The sequence below is a fragment of the Amborella trichopoda genome, chromosome 1 (assembly GCF_054954075.1).
Source record: "Amborella trichopoda isolate Santa Cruz 75 chromosome 1, AtrichopodaSantaCruz75HAP2 v2.0, whole genome shotgun sequence".
In the NCBI taxonomy this organism is placed as follows: domain Eukaryota; kingdom Viridiplantae; phylum Streptophyta; class Magnoliopsida; order Amborellales; family Amborellaceae; genus Amborella; species Amborella trichopoda.
In genome coordinates this window covers 6,082,098-6,094,472 of record NC_142336.1, presented here as the reverse complement: position 1 = coordinate 6,094,472, position 12,375 = coordinate 6,082,098, and positions in this window count along the sequence as shown.

The following is a 12,375-nucleotide window of genomic DNA, read 5'->3' as shown; positions in this document are numbered from 1 at the left end:
ACTTGATGCAGCGATTGAGAGTATAATGGCTATGGCTGAAAGAAGGATACTTGAATACCAGATTTCTTTCATTCAATTGCCAATACCAGGCCCATGCAAAATGACATTTTGGCTATCAAATTTCAAAATATTAGGGAGGATGATATTGATGGTTAGGACAAGGAGTTTGTTAAACATTTTCACGGATTACTCACTTTTGACTAGTCTTTTGAAGTTTATTTGGATACAATCCCTTCAACAAACTATCTTTGTTGGGTTTATGTGGCCTTTAAAGGCCTTATGAGTGTGTATTGAAGTTCTTTTATAGTGAAACATAAATTCAATGGGAGTGTGGTCCTTCGAGGACTATACTAGGCAAATGATGTTTGTTTATATCGATCTAGGCCAGACGGTTGGAAAGCCCAAGGTACCTAGGCATAAATAATTAACCAATGAGGGTTGAGTTAGCCCTTGATGAGGTCGGAGCTTATGCCTAGATGAGTGAGCTGAGGGATTGTGTGACCCTTGTGTGTGATGGTAGGGCTACTGCGACGGGGGCCAAAACCTCATCTATGTTCCATCACACAACATGCATACTAATAGATCGTTCGGGAAAGCCAGATATCCACCTTTGGGTGAAGCGTATGCATGTGCGAGAGATACCCTTATGCTCCATAGAGCTGTGGTCGCATCAGGTCGTGGTGACCTTGACTCGTCTCTAGGGGAGGACCTGTAATCCATAGACTGGGATTGCGACCCTTTGATTCATCAACCTAACTTTGGTGACCCACTAATGAGCCCCTGCTTGGACTGTGTGTCATGGGAAATACTAAGTCAATTCGATAAAACTAGTGTGGTATGTAATCCACAATTGAAGGTGGAGTACCCCGTTATTACAGACTGCATTCTTAAAACCATATGGATCATTTTCCCATCATATTAATTGAATTGTGCTCATTTTATTATTGAAATGATTTTAGTTTTATTATTTGAATTTTTATGAATATCTCAATATTTTATTTATAATTTTTGGACTTATAAAAATACAATTATTGTTATTACAAAGTTATAAAAATTCAAATATATATTTTAAATTATTTTATTCAATTTTAAAAATAACATTTTTTTTATAAAATTCCATGGGGTCCATAATGCACATAGGCCCACCTTGTGGCATGTGGGTGGGGGCCCACATGTGCCACAAAAGGGTGGTACGCCCCACCCTCTTTGAATTCTCTTGTTTGCTTTTAAGATAAGGTTAATGTGATTTGTGACATGTGGTCAAATCTTGGAAGGGATATATTGACCATAGCTTTATCTATTTTGTAGCAAGTTTGTTTTAAAGAGATATGATCAATTTGAATTGATATGGATCTTATCTTATTTATATTTGGTAGTATTTATCTACTTGATATTATTTGACATATCCTTATGGAATATGTGACATGGATCATGCAATTTTATAGAATGGATGATATTTATTTAAATATATTGATGGGAAAATGGTTTAAGGAAAGGGGGATAATGGTCCAAGCACCTTCTATAACGTTGATGGCCCATCTATGGAATGGATGGCTCAGATCTCTCACCCCACAAGTCACCTTGATCAACAGTCTAGATTCAATCTCATGAAAGAGACAAACTATAGGAAAATCCTAAAAAACCCTAAACCTAAATATTCACTATAAATAGGGGTGCTCTCTCCCAATCTCAATACAACCTCTCTCTCTCCTAGAGGGCTACGCCCCTCTCTCTCTCCTCCATCTTTCTTTCTCTAATTTACTCTTTTCAAATTTTAGGTGGAACTCTCTCTCCTCTCTAGATCTAAGTTAATTTTGGGGGTTAAAGTTTTAGTAGAGTTTTAAGGGGTGATTATCTAGTTTAGCCGAAATCAGCTATCCCGGTTCGAGATTGAAGCTAGACCACAAATCCCATGCCATTGGATGTGGTGAATCGGTGTGGGGTATAAAAAGTCCGGTTGAGGTAATCTCCGGCATCTTTTCTTTTATTTGTTAAGTTCTTTTATTTTATATTCTCAAGCATAGTATTAGGTTGTATGAATGGCATCAAGTAGTTGAGATTTATTTTTTGAAATTTCTATTGTTTGTAAAGACCATCTGTGAGTGATCTTGTTGCTAAAATTACAAGGGGTGATTATTATTAAAAAAAAAAAATTGTATTTCCGCAACAAAAGATCACATAGGTCTTTCTTTCAATCTCCTCTTTGTGTCTCAAAGATCAAGTTTCTTTGGAGAAGTTGAGGAATGCTATCTCGCCGTTATCGAGAAGTAAGTCTTCGAGATCGGATGGTCTTCCTCTCACCTTTTTCCAAAAAGCTTGGGATCTAGAAAAAGTAGATTTGTATGCTACGTTAGTTGAGTTCATGGAGAGGGGAATTATGGATAAAAATATTAACTCAACATACTTAGCCTTGATTCTCAAGAAAGATGTTATAGCAACAATTGCTAATGTTAAGCCAATCAATCTACTCGAGACTCTTTATAAGATTGTAGAGAAATTTTTGGCTGAGAGATTGAAGATAGTATTGCCATGCCACCTTTTAGCGGGATCGAATAATCATGGATAGCATATTAGTGGCACATGAGTACATTCACTCAAGAGTATTAGATGGTGAGCCAGGGGTTCTTATGAAGCTTGATATGGAAAAGACATATGATAGGGTAGAATAGCAAGTTCTTATGGAAGTGATGAGGCGTATGGGTTTTGATATTAAATGGAAAAGATGAATTTGGGATTGCCTTTCCTATGCTCATTTTTCAATTCTGGTTAATGGTTTTTCAAAAGGTTTTTTCGGGGTCACCAAAGGCATCAGGCAGAGAGATCCATTGTCGCTTTTTGTTGTTCACATTGGTTGCAGAAGCTCTCGGTTTGATGTTGTCTAAAGAGGTTGAGCAAAATCAGTGGTTTTAAGGTTTCCACTTTTGGTCTTCTTATTTCCCATTTGCAATACACAAATGACACCTTAATATTCTGTGGTGCTAATGGTTAGGAAATTTCATATCTAACAAATTCCTTCTTTGCTGTGAGGTGATTTGGGCTTGAAGGTTAATTTTAAAAAGACATCTATCATTGGGGTTAATTGCAGAGTAAGGTTGATAGGTTCCCAATTACGTATCTTGGCAAGTAAGGTTGATAGGTTCCCAATTACCTATCTTGGCATGCCCATCTCTAACTCTAGGTTGTCAAAGGCGGTTTGGGATGCAGTACTGAAGAGATTTCAGATTAAATTAGAATTGTGGAAGACCAAAGTGCTCTCTTGGGGGGGGGATATCACATTGGTAATTTCTTGTTTCCCCAAGTGTTTTTGATCATGAGAGTAGTATATATTCAAAATTCTTGATCTTAAGCTCAAGCTTGTGGTTAAGAAAAAGCCCCAAGGTGAACCCATTTGAGCAAACCTCATTCTTCGTAAACCCCTCAATCCAAAACCAAGCTACTAACCCTTTCGAGCTACCCTATCAGACCAAAGGGGGTTTGAATAATCAGACTTTCAGGACCCTCTTCCTCTTATTTCTATTTGCCCAATTAAAAACTGAAAACTCGGGATTCACTGTAGAACTAATTGATCTGAATCGATGCCAACTCTGAGCACTAGGCTTGGGAGCCCGTCTTAAAGCACCATTTTCTTCTCTTATTTTGCTTTTTGTATTTATTTTCATTTAATAGCAATATTTATGTAATTTTCCCTATTTTCACCTCATTTATGATCCTATTTACATTCTTCCTCTTCCTCATTTAATGTAATATTTATTATCTTTATTTAGTTATATTTCGATCCCTTTCGATCTTTTCCTCCTTATTCATAGTCTAGCTTATTTTCTTTTGTATTTATTTCTCTTCATCAAGTGTCATTTATATCTTTCATTTCTTCATTCTCTTCATTGATTACCTAGTTCATACTTTTCTATTTCCTTTTCCTTTTGAGATTAGCCCACTAGCCCACTAGCTCACTAGCTCATATGAACATATGTATTCATATGAGCCCAACGGCCAAAATTGAATCTGGGACGTCTGACGGCCACAACCTCATTTCGTATTTAAATTTTTATATTTTTTTATGAATCTAAATAATTTCAAATTTTAGATGTGTGTTCTTAAAAAATATGATAATCTAATAAAAATATCAAAAAAATATTTTGCAAGAAATAAATTGATCAAAATACCCCTGAAATGTTTCGGGGGTATTTTGGTTAATTTATTATACGAATTATTTTTTAAAATATTTTTATTAGGTGCGCCTTGATGAGAAGCATGAACGCCTAAAATTTTAAGTTATTTGGATTTGTAGAAAAAAAACTTAAAATTCAAATACAAAATGAAGTCATGACCGTCAGATCTGCCTAGATTCAATTTGAGCCGTTGGGCTCATATGTTCATATGAACTAATGAGGCATGGTGCTTTGGAGCGGTCACTAGTGGTTACTAATTCTTTACATTGATTTTTGCCTTTCTTTATATATGTTGCATTTGCTATGCTTTGGTTGCAACCTATGACATTATTCAATGAAACAACGTAGTATTTGTTAAAAAAAAAGGTTTTGTGTGGTTTTTCTAAGCTTTATTTTGTAGAGAGGGAGATATGTGTAGGTTTTTGGTCCCTATTTGAAGAGGAAAATGTAAGTTGAGTAGTATTTAAAACTAGCCATTGAAGAGATGGAGGCTTATAACATATCATAGAGGTCGAGATTAAGGTGGTGTATGTAACATGTTACTGTTAACGTGGTAGTGCATGTAACCATTCTAAGAGTAAATATGTTGCTTCTTGAAGCTTTATAAAAGGGTTCTTTTTTCCATTCGATGTACACACTTTCTCATACCATTTTCTCTTTGTGAATTCCTAAGAGCATAACATGGTACTCATCCCTCTCTCTTTACTTTTTTGTTACTCTGTTTTTCTCTCCAAGATTACACAATTTTGGTATCCTACAGTGGACTTCTGGTTCGGGGGCATTAAACCTTTAAATATACAAAGAGACTTTCAGCTTTCTTGTATTCCGATGATGAATTGCTATATCTTATGCACACCATTGACAGTATCAAAATGGGACAAATATAATCTCGAGAAAGCGCTAAGCGCACCCGAAACAGGAAGGCTAAGCTTAACCTTTCTTAATTCACTCCATCCTTCTCCCCCCTTTTTCACCTAACTTATTTTTCAACATGAGATTTTTGGCAAAACAAATGCACCTTAAAAATGCCATCCCTAATTTATTTTTTTAAAAGAAAGAAGCAATTAAGCACAAAAGTATTATAAAGCATGTACAAGAAGAGCTGCAATTTTCACTAGAAAAGTTTTATTTTAGACAGTGGAAGCATGCGTTCCCTAGCCCAACGTCCATCTTTAAGATGGACATTAAAAAGGGCGCTAGACCAAAATGTAAAATTGATGGTGCAATTTTATTTTTTTATTAAGAAAAACACTTTTGCATTTTAAAATTCTGTTTCTTTTTTACCATGTTTATGACCATCATGGCCTAGATCAGGGATCTATGAAGATTTGGTTCCAATGTCCATCCTTAAGATGAATTTGGGAGGGTGATCATATGTGTGCATGAGAGTCCGCTAACTCATAAAAACCCCACCTATTTTGTATTTAGGATGTTGTATCAGGTAACAACCAATCTTATATACCATTCATTTTAGTTAGAGAATATAGATACTATAAATCTTTTAAGACAATATAAAAAATTATCACATCTTTTATCTACACTGCCCAAATAAAATAAATGGTATAGTACAACCTTATATAAACTTTTTCCTTTCGTTTATTAAGTACGGATTACGTGGTTTGCTCAGTGCCCTCCAACACATGGTCATGCCCCTAAAAATATACATGTGGTAGGGATTCTCAAGATCATATTCATAGAAAAGAAAAGAATTTCTAAAACTGCTCCAAATTAATTCTCCTGAAAAGCATTCTATACTCCATTTAAGCAACAATATATTGAGGTTTTTAGAATTTGAAAGCATTTCACTTTCTGAACTTTTAGTGAATCAAAGATCATATGAAAACTTAGAGATTTAAAAGGAGCTCCTAATTTAAAAAGAATTCACGGTGGAGTGATTAGGATTCTTGGACGAAAGACTGTTCTCCTTCACAACCCAACCGCCATGGTTTTGTTTTGTTATTTGTTTTTTTTTTTTTTTTGTTTTAACCCAACAGCCTTGTGGGTTAAACCTGATCTATGGCCATACGCTATTTATGATCACGTGTAAGACCGGTATATATACATAGGAAAGGTATATAATGAGACCCTTTACATTTGGTACAAGATTGTCACAATTAATCTTGACCATTAAATGTGAAATTGGGTGGTTGCATTTATTGCATTGACCACGTTCAAAGTTCAAAAGAAAGTTTTTCGAACTTTATAATACACACAAGCTATCATATTTCATATTGAATGGTTATAAGTAATTGTGGCCTCCTTGTATCAAAAGTAAGTAGTCTCGTTATATACAATCCCATATACATATACATATCGGTGTGGTTTATATAAGGCCACAACCTTAAACAATATATATAATTGAATTTTATTTTAGGTTTTAGGTTTATTTTGATAGAAGCTTAGGTTTTAGGTTATTTTGATATATTCTGCTTAGGAAGAAATTTTGACTAAAGTTTAGATTCTATGAGTACATTCTAATGATTTAGGACCCTAAGGTACATGGGAATGTTTCTATGTGTATTTGTAGTCTAGGAAATCTACATATATCTTCAGAAAAAATTACTATGGTTAAAATCATAAATAGGTGCAAACACCCCCAAGAAAGTGTGCAAGTATTTGGCTTTCTTGATTTATTTTCATGGGATTATGTGTTAGGTTTTAAGTGTTCATCGCACTTCCAATCCATAGCTTAACAGAGGAAACTTATATCACTTGTTAAGATATGATGTAGGTATATGGTGTGTGATGTTTAGAGTACTATGTTTGGTTATGGTATATGGCAGTGTTTTAAATTTTGGACCAGTGAGGCAGATCGTTCGCACCCAGATTTGTGTCTGATCGTAAGATCAATAATTTGGATCGGGTCTGAAATCAATAATTCAAAAAATGAAAATAAAAATAAATTAAAATTAAAATAAAGGTTTATGAAGTGCAAATTTAGTTGAGACTAGAAAAAATATTAGATAAGCTTTTATATATATATATATATATATATATATATATATATATATATATATATATATATATATATATATATATATATATATATATATATATATATATATATATATATATATATATATATATATATAAGGGTTAGAGTTGTAGGGGAAGCTGGGCTGGGACCTATACCATCTAGAATCGGTTCAGTCCCAACCAACTCCCATTTGGATTGACAATCTCAGACAAAAATCGCCACGTTTTAAAACCTTAGTATGGGTACTCTTAGCTGATATCCATGGTTTCTATTAACTATACATGTACCCCTTAAAGTAAAAGTAACTTTAAAAGTCAAGAGCAACTCATCTCCTACTGTCTATAGACAAATATGAATGGTGGACGTTGGGTACGAGTACCAAACATGCACTCACAGAGTAGTCATGATATTCACTTCTACCCTCAGATGGTGGGGAATAACCATACTCCAATGAATTTCCATCATAAATTCACTCTATTATGCTTTAGCGAAATATATATTCACTCCTTTAGATAAAACCTTAGCTAAGATTGTTTTTAGGACCCTGAATTCTGGGGCCCAACCTTCTCAATCTAGCCTGTGACCTTTAGAAAAAGGAATTTCTATTTCCTTTGAGAAAAAGGAATCAAACATAAGATTGTGTATAGTTTCCTTTGTATAGTTTACTACACGATATAATCTTACGAGAGTAAACTATACACAATCTTATGTTTGATTCCCACCCTCAACCATTAAGCAAGTGGTGGATTCTCTATGGTGCATGTACACATCTTTTGCATGAAAATTTTTCCCATGGTTAGTACATGAGCAAATTAAGGGTGGCTCGGTCTGGCCCTAAAAAAATTAGGACCTGGGACACAAAATGTGGCCCGAGGGCCAGGCAGCGTCGAGCTGGGTCAGGGGTCTATCAAAGATGCAAAAAAGCCCGAACATAATATAAAACCCTAATGTCCGATACAACATATTTTATGTAGTTGGTTCTTTGTTACAAAAGAAGATTTCAGTGTATCTAAGGTTGATATGGAAGTGAATGTTATTAATATTATATCGCAACGGGTTGTGAAGACGAAACACAAAGGGCGTTGGGAAGCCTTGGTGGTGGGCAATATTAAGTTAAATTGTGACAATAACCCGTTAGGCAGCCCGAGACCACCTGAAGTGGGGGGAGTTGTGAGGAATCATCTTGATGAGATTATTTTTTGTTTTGCAGGTCTATGTGCAGTAAAAACGGCCAACAAAGTGGAGTTGTTAGCAGTGTTACAAAAGCTAAAAATTATCAAATAGTGGGATATCCAGCTTTTTTGTATTGTTGACGGTGATTATTTTAATGTTATCAAATGTTGCAACCTTACTTCAAGAGTCAGGTAAAAATTGAAATGGGAGTGGATGGAAATTATGGACATTCGTGGTATGAATGTTACGTTCAAACATGTTTACAGGGAAGGTAACAATGTGCCCAACTCCTTAGTTATGTCTGATGTTGTTATTGTTTGAAATCATTATAACACTTTTTTATTAATAAAATTATAGAATATTGTATATATATATATATATATGGTGCGGTTTGTACAGAGCCTAGGCTCTAAACAATCAAATTAGAGCCTATTGTCAAATGGTATCGAAAAATGTGGTTTCAATATTGAAAATCTTTGTGATAGCCTTAAAATATCTTTTTATATTTATTTATAAAGTTTAAAGCTTAAAAAATAGTGTAGATCGACATATCTATGAAAACTTGAAAATATTGAAAATTGACGGTCCAAAAATGCATTTCAAAATACACAATTTTTAAAACTTGAATCCATTTTTTTATCATGTCCATGCTTCTTGATGTCGAGATGATCAATTTGAAGATATTTGAACATCAAAACAACCTCTTCTAATGAAAATTTTGAGATAGGCTCAAATTTGATTGTTTAGAGCCTCCGTTGTATATAAACTTTATATATATATATATAACCCGAATATTTTATTTCCACAATCCCTGTGTACCTAACATTTCGCCGCATTTAACAGTTTAGAGCTATACCCTTTAGGGAACCCAAGTGTACATGTCATGCAATCTTCGAAGTCATAACCCTAATATTCTATTTCCACGAACCCTGTGTACCTAACATTTTGCCGCATTTCTCAACAGTTTAGAGCTACACCCTTTAGGGAACCCAAGCGTACATGTCATGCAATCTTCGAAGTCCATCAACGTAATGTAAAAACCCCAATTAGCACTGTAAGCCCTAACATTTTAATTTGCCAAAACTTTGTGTACCCACTTTTCGCCGCATTCTCTCAATAATGTGGCCCTTCATAGTTATTGCTTTTCATTTGAGCCTTTGAGGCACAGAAGGGTGCATGCTAGTTGTAATAGTACTCCCAAATTATTATTTGTTACTAGTGACCATATATTTTATTTGAAGTACAAAGAAATATGTGGCTTACAAGCAATCACTGTCTCATACAATATATTGGCCTTTGTCTCCTACCTACTTGAAGGGGAGTATATACAAAACTTGTGGAAGGACGCTCTTGAAGCAAGTGTCATTCACATCCATCTAGGGATCCTTCTAAAGTTAAAAATTTATAAAAATGTAATACCAAAAGGCTATAGAAAAAGTTTGTATAAGGGTGAGGCCCTAAACAATAAAATTAAGGTGCACCTCAAAAAATTGATTAGAAGAGGTGGTTTCGATGCCCAAAAATCCTCAAATCAATCATCTCGACCTCGAGATGTATGAACATGAGAAAAAAATGGATTTCAAGTCTTGGAAATAGTGCATCTTGTAATGTATTTTCTAGACCATTAAATTTCAAGATTTTCAAGTGTTCATAGATCTGCTCAATCTATACTATTTTTTAAGCTTTAAACTTTATAATTAGAGATAAAAATAAATTTTTAGGCCATCACAAAGTTTTTCAATAGTGAAACAACATCTTTCGACACTATTTGACGGCACGCCTTACTTTGATTGTTTAGGGCCTCAACCTCATACAAACTACTCCCAAAGATTATATGGTCCAGCACGAGTATATCCTCCTTTCACTTCTTCGGTAAAACTCTGTCTAGGAATATATAGGGTGCGGATTGTATAGAGCCGGGGCTCTAAACAATCAAATTAGAGCCCAACTTCAACTAGTATCGAGAAATATGGTTTCAATACTGAAAAGTTTAGTGATAGCCGTAAAATTATATTTTCATCTTGAGTTATAAAATTTAAAGCACAAAAAATAGCGTAGATCAAGCAGATCTATGAAAACTTGAAAATCTTGAAAATTGAAGGTCCAAAAATATGTTACAAGATGCATTATTTCCAAAACTTGAAATCCATTTTTTTCTTATGTCTATGCCTTTTGATGTCAAGATGAACAATTTGATGATATTTGGATATCAAAACAACAATTTCTAGTGGAAGTTTTGAGGTAGGTTCTAATTTGATTGTTTAGAGCCTAGGCTCTATATAAACTTTTCTCATACTTTTATGATATCAGATTATGAAATGTAATCTCCTCAACCTAGCGTTCAATGTGAAGAAGAAGATGAATTGAAAAGTTTTCCTAATGGATCTGGAAAAAAAAATAATGCCCTAAGATTGAATAGATACCGTGCAATTTATAAGCAATAGATCTAAGTATCGAAACTCAATGTCTAAAGTTTGTTTTTCTTTTAAAATATTTATTTGATGATTGAATAGTAGATCAAAATATTTCCGATTGAAAAATCCTCTTAAATTGTTCTTTTGCATTGACGGTGCTCAAAGAGACATCGAATGGCAGGTTTTCCATTGATCGTGCTTAAAGTCTGAAAAAATTTCCTGAGATTTTGAACAGAAGAATAATGCACACCAACAATCTGGTCTCACATCAATATAGTGTGTTTATTTTTTGTTGTACAAAAAGTAAATGGTAGAAGTCTTTGTGATAGCCTTAAAACATGACTTTTAATTATAAAATTTAAAGCTTCAAAAATAATGTAGAACGAGCAGATTTATGAAAACTTGAAAATTGATTGTCCAAAAATGCGTTAAAAGATGCACTATTTCCAAAACTTGAAATCCATTTTTTTCTCATGTCCATGCATCTTGATATCGAGATTCTTAATTTGAAGATATTTGAATATCAAACAACCTCTTCTAACGAAATTTAGAGCCCACCTCAAAAATTTGGTTAGAAGAGGTTGTTTGATATTCAAATATCTTCAAATCAATTATCTCGACATCAAAATGCATAGACATGAGAAAAAAAATGGATTTCAAGTTTTCGAAATAGTGCATCTTCTAATGTATTTTTTTACCATCAATTTTCAAGATTTTCAAGTCTTTATAGATCTGCTCGATCTACACTATTGTTTAAGCTTTAAATTTTATAATTAATAATAAAATATATTTTAAGACTATCACAAAGATTTCCGATAATAAAACCACATTTCTCGACACTATTTGAAGGTGCGCTTTGCTTGATTGTTTAGCGCCTCGGCTCCATACAAACCGCACCCTTAGGTAAAAGGCCACTTTACCCAAATGTTGGCCATTTCATATGGTATAACGGCGGATACATATCAGTGCAACAATCGTTATTTTCAAATAGCAACAATAGCCGTTATTTCGAAATAATTTAACAGCTCGTATATTATGCTCTGGCAGGGACATACTGTACATTTACTATCTCGGTCAGAAGACTAAATTGGTATTTTTTTTTAGCTGCAATTTTGGGAAATACCTGAAAAAACACTAGATGATTACATTCAAAATAAAAAAAAAAATAAATGAATTTTGAGTTTTCTAAGACTTAGATCTCACCCATTGAATATTGGACGGTTTCTATTCAATATTGCGGCATTATTTTCTTCAAGCTGATAGAGAATGCATTTTGGAAATAAAATTTATGGAGTATAGCTTGTGCATTGAAGAGGTGACATCCCCAAAATTCGGGGTCCTAAGAATACTCCTAAATTGGGTTTTGCCCGAGGTAGTAATGAACAATATGCTTCCTCGGGAGCATAAAAAATTTTGGATTTAAAATAACCTCCATTATTATGAGAAAAATACCTTTGTTAATTATAATATTGAAAAAAAAAAAAACGCCTTTATCAATTCTGTTTGTTTAAAAATACCTTGTCAGAAATTTTTAGTGATTTTTCCAATATTTTCTATTTTCTTCATATTGTGGTATTTTTTCCGTTTTTTCTGGTTTAATGACAATTTTCTTTACCAAAAAAAAATGGCCTTCGAGTAAGCG